The sequence below is a fragment of the Podarcis melisellensis genome, assembly GCF_964234715.1.
Source record: "Podarcis melisellensis genome assembly, chromosome: 13".
NCBI lineage: Eukaryota > Metazoa > Chordata > Lepidosauria > Squamata > Lacertidae > Podarcis > Podarcis melisellensis.
This window is the reverse complement of record NC_138545.1, coordinates 1366177-1378594: the sequence shown is the minus strand read 5'-3', so window position 1 is coordinate 1378594 and position 12418 is coordinate 1366177. Positions and strand designations below refer to the sequence as shown.

The 12418-nt window shown below is 48.1% G+C and overlaps 1 protein-coding gene and 1 long non-coding RNA gene across 2 annotated transcripts in view; one reads left to right on the top strand and one right to left on the bottom strand.

Moving 5' to 3' along the window:
• Positions 1-12418, top strand: part of LOC309355935 — a 141411-nt gene that overhangs the window by 36670 nt on the left and 92323 nt on the right. The gene's annotated exons all lie outside the window — the stretch shown is intronic.
• LOC309355811 (2-acylglycerol O-acyltransferase 3-like) overlaps positions 12211-12418 on the bottom strand; it is a 67914-nt gene continuing 67706 nt past the window's right edge. The window contains exon 9 of the mRNA XM_081886985.1: positions 12211-12407. The gene's annotated coding sequence lies outside the window, so the exon portion shown is untranslated. The remainder of the gene's footprint in view (positions 12408-12418) is intronic.

Here is a 12418-nt window from a genome sequence, read left to right as displayed (position 1 = left end):
ACGCGTCTGCAGAAGACAAAGCAGCAACAGCAGCTTCACAGCAACGCGACAGGAAAGCCCAAGGTCTATTAGTTTTGGCAGTGGGACCAGAGCAAATGCCTTACGTTTCTGAGTTAAAGAACACGCATGAGGTCTGGACGGTTCTGCAGCGGCTTGCAGATGAACAGGATAAAAGGCAAAGAGAAAGAGGTTTGTCATCAAAGGGGAGTTGCGCTGTGCCTAAGAGTGGGGATGCTGAGTTTGAGAAAACAGTAAATGCTTTTGCAGCTAGACACTGTTTTCCTCTTCCCACTGTGGTTCCTCTTCCCATTTAATCAGGAAATGCACACGTGAACCTGGTCAAGACAGCACCAAGGCCGTTACCCCTAGTTACCAGACAAGGAGTTCCAGGGGACGTCAGAGAAGAGGAGGAGGTCGTGGCTACTCACACAGCACACAGCACATGGCTTCAGCAATGGCGTTGATGCAAGGGCGTGGCCAAGGCAGCAATCTACGCTGGTTGATCGACAGTGGTGCATCTCACCACCTGGTGGCGCCATCTAGTGTCCGTTTGCAGAATTGCAGGCATTTGCAAACCCTTAAAGTTGTGACATTTGCAAACCCTTAAAGTGGTGCTTCAGGTTAAGAACAGTTTCAGGTTAAGAACGGACCTCTGGAACAAATTAAGTACTTAACCCGAGGTACCAATGTACACTGAATAGCAACAGCTGTCTGGTTGTATTTCCTAAACATAAAACATAAAACAAGCATTTCATTAATAAATGAAGTGGTCTGTTGTGAATTACTCATACCAAAAAGTAGCTTAGAGCATCTAATATAGGATTTCAATCAGTGGGCTCCCTTTATGGAATTTTGCTGGCAAGCTCTGCATTTCGCTGGGGAAAGAGAAGGGCCCTGAGCAAAATGCTCTCTGCATGTATTGAAAAGTTTTACAAAGCAGAGTCCCTCTCAGCACGCCCAGAGGCCTTTGCCACACGCCCTGAGAGGAGCGAAGTCAAAGACCTAAAGCCAAACTGACCCTGTTTATGTGTAATCGGGCTCAATCTCAAGGACCGGCTCCATCTGGGACGCAGGATGAGACCCTCCCTGCTTGGACTACTGCAATGCGCTGTACGTGGGGCTACCTTTGAAGGTGACCCGGAAACTACAACTAATGCAGAAAGCGGCAGCTGGACTAATGACTGGGAGACCACATAACACCGGTCCTGAAAGACCTCCATTGGCTCCCAGGACATTTCCGAGCATGTTGGTTCCAACCATGAAAGCCCTAAATGGCCTGAAAGGTCCAGTAGACTTGGAGGAGCATCTTCACCCCCATCGTCCAGCCCAGACACTGAGGCCTTCTGGTGGTTCCCTCATTGCGAGAAGCAAAGCTACAGGGAAGCAGGCAGAGGGCCTTCTCGGTGGTGGTGCCCGCGCTGTGGAACGCCCTCCCAGCAGATGTCAAGGAAACAAACAGCTGCCTAATTTTTAGAAGACATCTGAAGGCAGCCCTGCTTAGGGAAGCTTTTAATGGTTAATAGATTATTGTATTTTAATATTTTGTTGGAGACCACCCAGAGTGGCTGGGGAGGCCCAGCCAGATCGGCGGGGTACAAATAAATAATAATTTATTATTATTATTATTACTACTACTGCTACTACTATTACTACTACTACACAAGATCCAGTGTAACCAGTAGTTCTATAACATCACATAGCAACTTGTTTGCCCCGTCTATACCTAAGCTATTTCGTTTTCTTGATTTAGGAGGGTCGAGGGCAAAGAAACTCAAGGCACAGTTTGGTGTGTTTCCTGCACATCTGCGGGAACTGAAGCCCTTCATCCTCTGTGGCCCAGGCAGGGAATCTGCCTAAATCACCAAATAAACAGAAACTGACAACATGTGATCCTTAACCCTTCCAGGTGTTGTGCAGCGGGGGAGCGGAATCTAACCCGCAGCATCCCCACGTGCATCTCGCCGCGCTCCTCTGCCCTGCTAGCTCTAGGGTCCAGCAACCCTTTGAATGAGAGCAGCGCGAAGAGGAAGGAAGGGGGGAGAAGCACAGTTGGTACATTCCGCGTCCTCCTGTTTCGACAAGGGACCCGAGTGCGCCTTCGGTATCTATGCCAGGCCTCTGAAGCCTGTCTGGGGGGCTACGACGGTTTCCTGAAGAAATCAAGGAATGGCGCGGTCTGGCCTGGTCTTCTCTCTTTCTCTCTCCCTCTCCCCCCCCCGCTCCAGCAAGCAATGGTTTGGCCCGGAGCGGAGGCCTATAAGAAGCGGCCGGAAGCGGAAGGACGTCACTTTTATCCGCTCTCGGCGGTTGAGAGGCTGAGGGCCGAAAAGCGCGGGAAGAGCGGCGGGGGCTGGAGCGAACCAAGTGAGTAATTCTGGGGGGGGGGAGAGAGAGATGGGGCTGATATGTGAGGCGGTTGGCCGGGGAGGCGGGAAGCAGAAGGCCGAGGGGAGGCGCGGGCCTGGAGGGGCAGCGAAGGGAGCCGGAGTCCCTCTCCCTCGGAAGAATCCCGGGCTTTATCCCCCCCTCCCGCGGAGATGGTATGTCCCGGCTTTTAAAGGCCCCGCTGAGGGGGGGGGGGGAGAGAAAAAGCGCTTCCTTCGAAGGCCTCTGCCGGCGGGAGGGGCGGAGGCTCCGCGCGGCTCAGCGCAGTCACGCCGAGGGATGGGGAATGGCGAAGCCCGGCGGGGGGGAGAAGTCCAGGCCCCGCCGCGCGCCGCCCTTGTCACTGAGCCCGGCGGGCGCGTGAGAGGCCGGAGCCCGAACTCTCGCGAGAACGGGCCTCTTTTTCCCGCCTGGTCCCGGCAGTGGCAGCGCAGCCCCACCAGGGGGCGCTGTGGGCTGGGCTGCACCGGGAAGGCAGGCGGGGGGGGGGGGGAATGTTCTGCAACAGGACGCAGGAGCTCTTCTCCCCCTTCTTTTCCCCCCTAGAGAGGGAAGGGTAATAATAATAATAATAATAATAATAATAATAATAATAATAATAATAATAATTTATTATTTATAGCCCGCCCATCTGGCTGGGTTTCCCCAGCCACTCTGGGCGGCTTTCAACAGAACACTAAAACACAATAACCAATTAAACATTAAAAAGCTTCCCTGAACTGGGCTGCCTTCAGAGGTCTTCTAAAAGTCAGATAGTTGTTTATTTCCTTGACATCTGATGGGAGGGCGCCACCACCGAGAAGGCCCTCTGCCTGCTTCTCTGTCACTTGGCTTCTCGCAGGGAGGGAACCCCCAGAAGGCCCTCGGAGCTGGACCTCCGTGTCCGGGCAGAAGGATGGGGGTGGAGACGCTCCTTCAGGTATTCAGTGGTACCTCAGATTAAGTTCCGGAGGTCCGTTCTTAACCTGAAACTGTTCTATATATATATATATATGCAGGTTTTGGTGTCCTCGGGTGTCTTCCCGTGTAAAAGTTGGGGTGTCTAGGCGACGTTTCGACGAGGTCTCACTCGTCATCTTCAGGCTGGTGCTTTCGGCTTCTTGTTACTGGAACAGAGCAGGATCTCAGTGTTTGAGTTCCTATAAATACTGTTGAGGGGGTGTGGTGTATAGCCTCCAATGTTCTGGGCAGAGAGGAAGTTCCCAGGCTAGTGTGCCTTTTCTTCTTTTGTTCCTTAATTACTTGAGGGATATCTTGAGTGATTTCTTGAGTGATATCCTGAGTACCATTTAGGTGGGTCATTAGGTGTGGATTAGTTGCTAAAGTCTTTGTGTCTTGACCTCTTGAACTTTGTGAAGAGTTTTTCTGAGAAGATGGCTGTACTGCACTTAGTTGTGCTCTGGCTTGGCTTCGTGTATAGGGGCGAGCTGTGGTTTTGTGGCCTGTGTCAGCCAGATCTGTGTAGGGATTGCAGGGGGGTGCAGCATCCGGAGGTGCCACCATGGTTTGGCTACTGGATGGTGTCTGTAATTTATCTGTGGAGAGGGTCTGGGTTTGGGTCTGGTGTGGTAATGACCCACCTAAGTGGTACTGGCTCTGTTCCAGTAACAAGAAGCCGAAAGCACCAGCCTGAAGATGACGAGTGAGACCTCGTCGAAACGTCGCCTAGACACCCCAACTTTTACACGGGAAGACACCCGAGGACACCAAAACATATATATATATATATATATATTATTATTTTTCAATACAATTATACAATCTTCCCAAAATTTTCACAAAATTTCAGCTGTTGGCTGGGCTGGTCCGGGCAGGCGGGGAGCGGGGATGCTTGTTAAATGTTCCTAAGTGTACCAACCAAGCACGTACATAGATCAGCACAGGAAGACCGACCTGGAACCATTAAGATTCCTCAAACTGAGCAAATGTTTTCTCTGCAAGGTCAAAGTGGGAAACCTCCCCATTGTCTTTTTCCTTCACAAATCCTGTCTTAAGGGTATGTCTGTGTATGAATAGGGTGTGAGCCTGTGACCTGGCTCAGGAACTAAGTATTTATCATTACAAAAGACTGGCCAGGCTCCCCGGGGTATCCAATCAAGTGACCATTAAACAGGTAACCTGCCAGACAGGAGGTAAACAAGGCACTCAGATTTCTGCTGTAGACCGTCCTTTCTGTGATGTGCCTGGGGTGGTGGTCTTGAGCTACGCCCCTTCTGTGATGTATTATGATATTTCCCGGGGTGGTCTTGATCTACAGGGTGGCAATTTCAAAAGTCTTTATAAGGCTTTGCGCGTCATTGTTCGGGGTTCCTCCTCCCTCCTGCGTGTGGGGAGTGAGGACCCTGTTGCAACAGATCAATAAGGATCAGGCTTACTAGCTGCTTTGCTTCTCAATATTCTCTGCTTGGCCTCTGTTATTCTCTCCTACCAATAAGGAGCCTATGTAAGGACACTATATGGGCTCTTGGATACCCCATAAGGGAAAACGGTGATTTTTGTTTACAACAGTAGAAGAAGAAGATGATGATGATGATAATGATAATAATTTGTTATTTATACCCCACTCATCTGGCTAGGTTTCCCCAGCCACTCTGGGTGACTCGCAATTGAGTGTTAAAAACAATACAGCATTAAATATTAAAAACTTCCCTAAACAGGGCTGCCTTCAGATGTCTTTTAAAGATAAGGACGTCAGCGAGCTGGTGGAGGAGCACGACCAGGAGCTGGTCGAACTGCAGGCAGAGGCTGCGCAGGAGCAGGCCTTGCTGGAAGAGGAACGGCTGTCCTCCAAAGAACTGAGGGACATTTGCCAGAAGTGGAAAGATGTGCAGGCTTTTGCACAGCGGCACCACCCTGACAAGGACCTGACACGTGACCTTGCGAACACTTTTGATACGAGGGTCATGTCGCCTTTCAGGGAGGTGCTGAAAAGGCGGATGAAGCAGCAGACCATGGACAGGTTCTTCAGCAAGAAGCAAAGAGTGGAAGAGGAACCTTCTTTGAGTTGTCCCCCAGAGTCTTAGAAAATGTACTGTACACTTTGTTGATTTTTAAATGTTTTTCTGTCATGTTTAGAAACTTAATTTATTGTTCCTTCAATTTTTGAAATGCTCTTTACAGTATGTGTGACTTTAAAGAGCACTTAATAAACCCTTTTTGTACCAAATTTGGCTTTGTTTGGACTTTTTTTGACCATAGGAACGCATTAATTGATTTTCAATGCATTCCTATGGGAATCCGTGCTTCGCAAGACGAAAAAATCGCAAGACGAAAAAACTCGCGGAACGAATTAATTTCGTCTTGCACCTCGCAAGGCGAAAATAATTCGTTCCGCAAGTTTTTTCGTCTTGCGATTTTTTTGTCTTGCGAAGCACGGCCATTAGCGGCTTAGCACTATTAGCGGCTATTAACAGCTTAGCGACTTAGAAAAGGGGGGGAGGGGGAAAAAGTCGGAAAAACTAGCCCATAGGCCCATAGGGAAATTCGTCTTGCGAAGCACCTCCAAAATGGAAAACCCTTTCGTCTAGTGGGTTTTTCGTCTTGCAAGGCATTCGTCTTGCGGGGCACCACTGTAATTGATTTTTACCCCTCCCATCTGGCTGACCTTCCCCAGCCACTCTGGGCGGCTTCTAACAAAATATTAAAATACAGTAATGGATCAAACATTAACAGCTTCCCTAAACAGGGCTGCCTTCAGAGGTCTTCCAAAAGTCTGGTAGTTGTTGTTCTCTTTGACATCTGGTGGGAGGGTGTTCCACAGGGCGGGTGCCACCACCGAGAAGGCCCTCTGCCTGGTTCCCTGTCACTTGACTTCTCGCAGGGAGGGAACCGCCAGAAGGCCCTCAGCGCTGGACCTCTGTGTCCAGGCAGAATGATGGGGGTGGAGATGCTCCTTCAGGTATTCAGTGGTACCTCAGGTTAAGTACTTAATTCGTTCCGGTGGTCCGTTCTTAACCTGAAACTGTTCTTACCCTGAAGCACCACTTTAGCTAATGGGGCCTCCTGCTGCTGCCGCACCGCTGGAGCACGATTTCTGTTCTCATCCTGAATCAAAGTTCTTAACCTGAAGCACTGTTTCTGGGTTAATAGAGTCTGTAACCTGAAGCGTATGTAACCCGAGGTACCACTGTACGGGATGAGGTATGGCGAGAAAGAAGCCATAGAGCAGGCCCCTTACAAACAGCCAGGCTTATTAAAATGCAGTACGCTGAGCTGCAGGAAATGCTAGTTCCTGTGGGGTCTGGGTAAAAGGCGGATCTACACAGATCCTCATGGATCCTCCACTTTTTTATAAATAACTCCAATAAATGCAGTGTCAAATCACACCTGGACGCACGCCTATAAAAAACATGGATCCAACACTTTGCCGCGCTGCAGCACCACAAAAACATGGATCCGGGGTATGGATCCTCATGAATTCATATGATTTTTATATTGAAACAAAATAAAAACACCATGATACTGTAGACCACTTCTTAGTCTGTAGGCAGAACCAACAAAATCACTGTTTTGTGGTGATGCAGTGGCGCAAAAACATGGTTAAAAAACACGGATCCTCATGATTTTTGCACTAGATCAGCCCAAAGTCACCATTAGATCAAATATCATGGCCATGGGCACAGTTTCCCCAGCCACTCTGGGTGGCTTCCAAAAAAAAAATGAAATAAAAAAAATAAAAAAGCCACACATTAAAAACGTCCCTAAACATGGCTGCCTTCAGATGTCTTCTAAATGTCAGGTAGTTGTTTATCTCTTTGACATCTGATGGGAGGACATTGCACCGGGCAGGCGCCACTACCGAGAAGGCCCTCTGCCTGGTTCCCTGTAGCTTTGCTTCTCGCAATGAGGGAACCGCCAGAAGGCCCTCGGCGCTGGACCTCAGTGTCCAGGCAGAACGATGGAGGTGGAGACGCTCCTTCAGGTCTACTGGGCCTTTGAGGCCGTTTAGGGCTTTCAAGGTCAGCACCAACACTTTGAATTGTGCTCAAAAACGTATTGGGAGCCAATGTAGGTCTTTCAGGACATGTGTTATATAGTCTCGGTGGCCACTCCTAGTCACCAGTCTAGCTGCCGCAATCTGGATTAGTTGTAGTTTCCTTTTAAAAACAATAAATAAATAATATTTATTAAAGTTTTGAAAGTTACAGAAAGAAAAAAGAAAAAGAATTAAACATAACAAAACCATACAATACAACCCAAAAACAAAAATATTACATATACATAACAAAAATAAAACAAAAACAGTTAAAAAAGAAGAAAAAAGAAGCACAACCAATACTTTCAATGTTATTAACTTTCTTTTGCTTGTTTCAGCGACCTCCTCACACCTCCCTTTTTTGTATTCCACTTCGATTATTTGTTTCAGCAAATCCTTTCCATCTTCCTCAAACTTCTGTCCTATCATTTAACTTAACAAATTCTAACATTATTTTTCCCTTTAATCCAACTACAATCTATTATACTTAATTCTTTATAACATTTCTGGTAAAGCCATGTAAATTCATTCCAACATCTTTCTAACATTCCTTAATTTTACAATATTTCTGTAAATAATCTTTAAATTTCTTCCAATCTTCTTCCACTAACTCTTCTCCCTGGTCTTGGATTCTGCCAGTCATTTCCGCCAGTTCCATGTAGTCCATCACCTTCATCTGCCATTCTTCCCGGGTGGGTAAATCTTGTGTCTTCCAGTACTTTGCAATAAGTATTCTTGCTGCTGTTGTTGCATACATAAAGAAAGTTCTATCCTTCTTTGGCACCGATTGGCCGACCATGCCCAGGAGAAAGGCCTCTGGTTTCTTCAAAAAAGTATATTTAAATACCTTTTTCATTTCAGGCAGTTTCAGTCCCATGATGATGCCTGAATCCCGACTGGAAGGGATCCAAATGGTTTGCTTCTTCCAGGCGTGCCTGGAGTTGTTCAGCAACCACCCGCTCAATCACCTTGCCCAAGAATGGAAGATTTGAGGCTGGGCGATAGTTGGCCATACTGGCCGGGTCTAAAGATGTTTTTTTAATGACCGCCTCTTTCAGCAGGTCTGGGAATGCCCCCTCACCACCCAGCAGAGCCCATCGCCCAGCCCTTCCCGGCTTGCTTTTATAAGCCAGGATGGGCAAGGATCAGGGAGACAGGTGGTTGGTTTCACGCGTCCAAGCAGCCTGTCCACATCCTCGGGGGTAACGGATTGAAATTCGTTCCATGCAACTTGACCAGACAGGGCTCTAGCACTCTCCTGCCCCGACCCTGCTACCTCCTTCCGAATATTAGCAACTTTATCTGCATAGAAATTTGAAAAATCGTTGCAGGAGATCTTGGGGTCTTTACAAGGCCCCAGTGGTAAAGGTGGTTCCGTTAAATTGCAAACCACCTGAAAGAGTCTCCTGCTACTATTTTCTACAGATGCAATAGAGGCAGTGAAGAAAGTCTTCGCCGTCGCTATCGCTACTTGGTAGGCTCAACGTTGAGCTCTAACCTGTGTCCGGTCAGATTCGGAGTGAGTTTTCTGCCACCGATACTCTAGCCGTCTCAGCGATTGAAAACCACGGGGCTGTCCGGGCTCCATGCAATCGGAGATGGCGCTTCGGAGCCAAACAGTCAATAGCCCTGGGTAACTCCGCATTCCAGCGGGCCACCAGGGAATCAGCTGAAAGGCCATCAACATGGGATAAAGCATCCCCTACTACTCTCTGGAAACCATTTGGATCCATTAAGTGGCGGGGGCGGACCATCTGAATTGGTCCCACCTCCCTGCAGAGGGGAAGGGTCACGGAGAAGTCCAGTTGCACCAGGAAGTGATCTGACCATGGCACTTCTTTTGTTTCACTTTTACTTAGTGTCAGATCACCCACGTCACTAGAGGGGAACACCAGGTCTAAGGCACGTCCGTGACTATGAGTTGGGCCAGACTTATTCAGGGACAGCCCCATGGAGGCCATGCTTTGCACGAAGTCCCAAGCGGCCCTTGTAAGGTCGTATTGGCATGGATGTTAAAATCCCCTAGAACAACCAAACTAGGTGTCTCCAGGAGAACATCCGCCATGATCTGAAGCAGCTTGGGCAAGGAATCCTTGGTGCAGCGGGGAGGTCAGTACATCAAAAGGAATCCTGTACTGCCCCTATTCCCCAACTTCCAGAACATGCACTCAGAGAACTGGGTCTTCCCAGTAGGACGCCTGATGCAAGCTAGTGACTTCCTAAAAATCACTGCAACCCCCCGCCCACATGACCTGGGTTGCTGTGTGTAAGAGAAACCGGGTGGACAAGCAGCAGCTAGGACAGGACCATCTGCTTCATCCAACCAAGTCTCTGTTACACATGCCAGGTCAAGTCCTTCATCCACGATCAAGTCATGGATGGCAGTGGTCTTATGAATCATTGACCTAGCATTGCACAGCAACACCTTCAGGTCATGTGGGTTTCCCTTGTTGAGTGGAAATATAACATTGAATCACAATGGTACAAAATAACTCAGCAAGCTGACATTTATCAAGACTTAAACAAAGGTTAGTGTACTAAATATTATTTCCAATTCTAGGTAGTTTGCTATTGGAGAAATACCATATATGATTATGAAAATCTAAAGCAAGAATTGACTATGGGGAGCCCAAATGTGAAAAGAGTGAGGATCCGTGCTTTGAAACCACATTTTTGGGCCATTGAGTGGCCAGATAACCGTGGATCCGTGATTTTTGTGGTGCAGGTTGTGCTGGCTATGACGCGTGATGTGACAGTGAGTTTGGGGTGGCCCAATGCAAAAAGCGTGTGTATCCATGAGGATCTGTGCTTTGAAACCATGTTTTTGGGCCACGGTATGGCAAGGAAGCCATGGATCCGAGTTTTTTGTGGTGTAGGCTGTGCCTATGATGTGTGATTTGACGGTGACTTTGGACTGATCTAGTGCAAAAATCATGAGGATCCATTCTTCAAAAATACGTTTTTGGGACACAGGGTCGCCAGGAAGCTGTGGATCCGAGTTTTTTGTGGTGCAGGCTGTGCCCCTGGCTATGATGTGTGATTTGACAGTGACTTTGGGCTGATCTAATGCAAAAAGCATGAGGATCCGTGCTTCAAAACCATGTTTTTGGGCCACGGTATGGCCAGGCAGGCGTGGATCCAAGTTTTTTGTGGTGCAGGCTGTGCCCCTGGCCATCATGATTGATCTGATGGTGACTTTGGGCTGATTAAGTGCAAAAATCATGAGGATCCGTGCTTCGAAACCACGTTTTTGGGCCACGGTATGGCCAGGCAGGAGTGGATCCGAGTTTTTTGTGGTGCAGGCTGTGCCCCTGGACATGATGTGTGATTTGACGGTGAGTTTTGGTTGGCCCAATGCGAAAAGCGTGAGGATCCATGAGGATCTGTGGTTTGGAACCACGTTTTTCGGCCATGGTATGACCAGGAAGCCGTGGATCTGAGTTTTTTTGCGGTGCAGGCTGTGCCCCTGGCTATGATGTGTGATTTGACAGTGACTGTGGGCTGATTTAGTGCAAAAAGTGTGAGGATCCATGAGGATCCATGCTTCGAAACCACGTTTCTGGACCACGGTATGGCCAGGAAGCCATGGACCCATGATTTTTGTGGTGGATGTTGTGCCCCTGGACATGATGTGTAATTTGACGGTGAGTTTGGGCTGATCTAATGCAAAAATCATGAGGATCCATGAGGATCCGTGATTTTTAACCATGTTTTTGCGCCATTGCAGCACCACAAAACAGTGATTTTTTTGGTTCTGCCTACAGACTAAGAAGTGGTCTACAGTATCATGGTGTTTTTATTTTGTTTCAATATAAAAAGCATATGAATTCATGAGGATCCATGCCTCGGATCCATGTTTTTGTGGTGCTGCAACGTGGCAAAGTGTTGGATCCACGTTTTTTATAGTCCAGTTTGTAGGCGTGCCTTCCAGGTGTGATTTGACACTGCATTTGTTGGAGTTATTTATAAAAAAGTGGAGGATCCATGAGGATCCGTGTAGATCTGCCTTTTACCCAGACCAGATTGGTCTCAACTAGGGCCAGGGCCTTTTCAGTACTGATCCCGATCTGGTGGAACGCTCTGCACAAGAGACCAGGGCCCTGCAGGACTTGACATCTTTCCGCAGGGCCTGCAAGAGGGAGCTGTTCCACCAGGCCTTTGGCCAAGGCACAGTCTGGCCCTTATGTTTTCCCTCCCCTTATGGTTTTGATCTATGAGCTGCTTTTAAAATGAGACTGCATCTTAAATTGCATTTTAACCTGGGTTTTAAATTGGTTTCCCCTACCCTGTTATGTTTTTACTGTAATTTTACTGGTGTTAGCCGCCCTGAGCCTGGCTCTGGCTGGGGAGGTGGGGTATAAATAAAATTTATTCTTATTGTTATTATTAAGGTGCAAGCTCGGAAGGTGATTGCTTCGGGGCATGCACAGAGTGCACACGACGTGCATGGATGGGTAAAATGAACCACAGACCGGCTTCACCATGTCCTTTCGGCTCCTGGCACACTCCTCACCCCGTTGCCCACCCATATTTACATCCCCACCAACGCAGAGCTTTTTCCCTTGCAAGACTTGACCTCACGCCACCCGTGACCCTGCAAAGAATATTCCCACAAACTCCACACCCGGAAAGGCTTTGTTTTAGTTGTGGCACAAAGGCAGGTGGAAACCAGGGTTCCATGTGCTTTATTACCCTACACCTTTCACACGGCAAATATCTAAACCCCGCGCAGAAAGGAAAAGGACAAATTGCTCTGACTTCTCCGGGGTTTCCTTTCTACGGAACAGCCTTAGGTGAAAGTATAAAGGTAGCAGAATTTCTGAGAGATGCTATGAAACTACCTACGTCGCTATAAAGACACTGTTTAACCTTATTGCCTTAGAATATCGTTTTATAAGCAGACTCCAGTTTTATGCCTTGACTTATATACTTTTGTGGACTCTCTGCATGCCAGTTAAGTAGATTGATTGATTGATTATTGGAAATGGTGTGTACAGACAGGGATGGGGGGAACAAAGACTCCCGCGTGTCACCCCCCAACCACAACCTTGCGTCTCC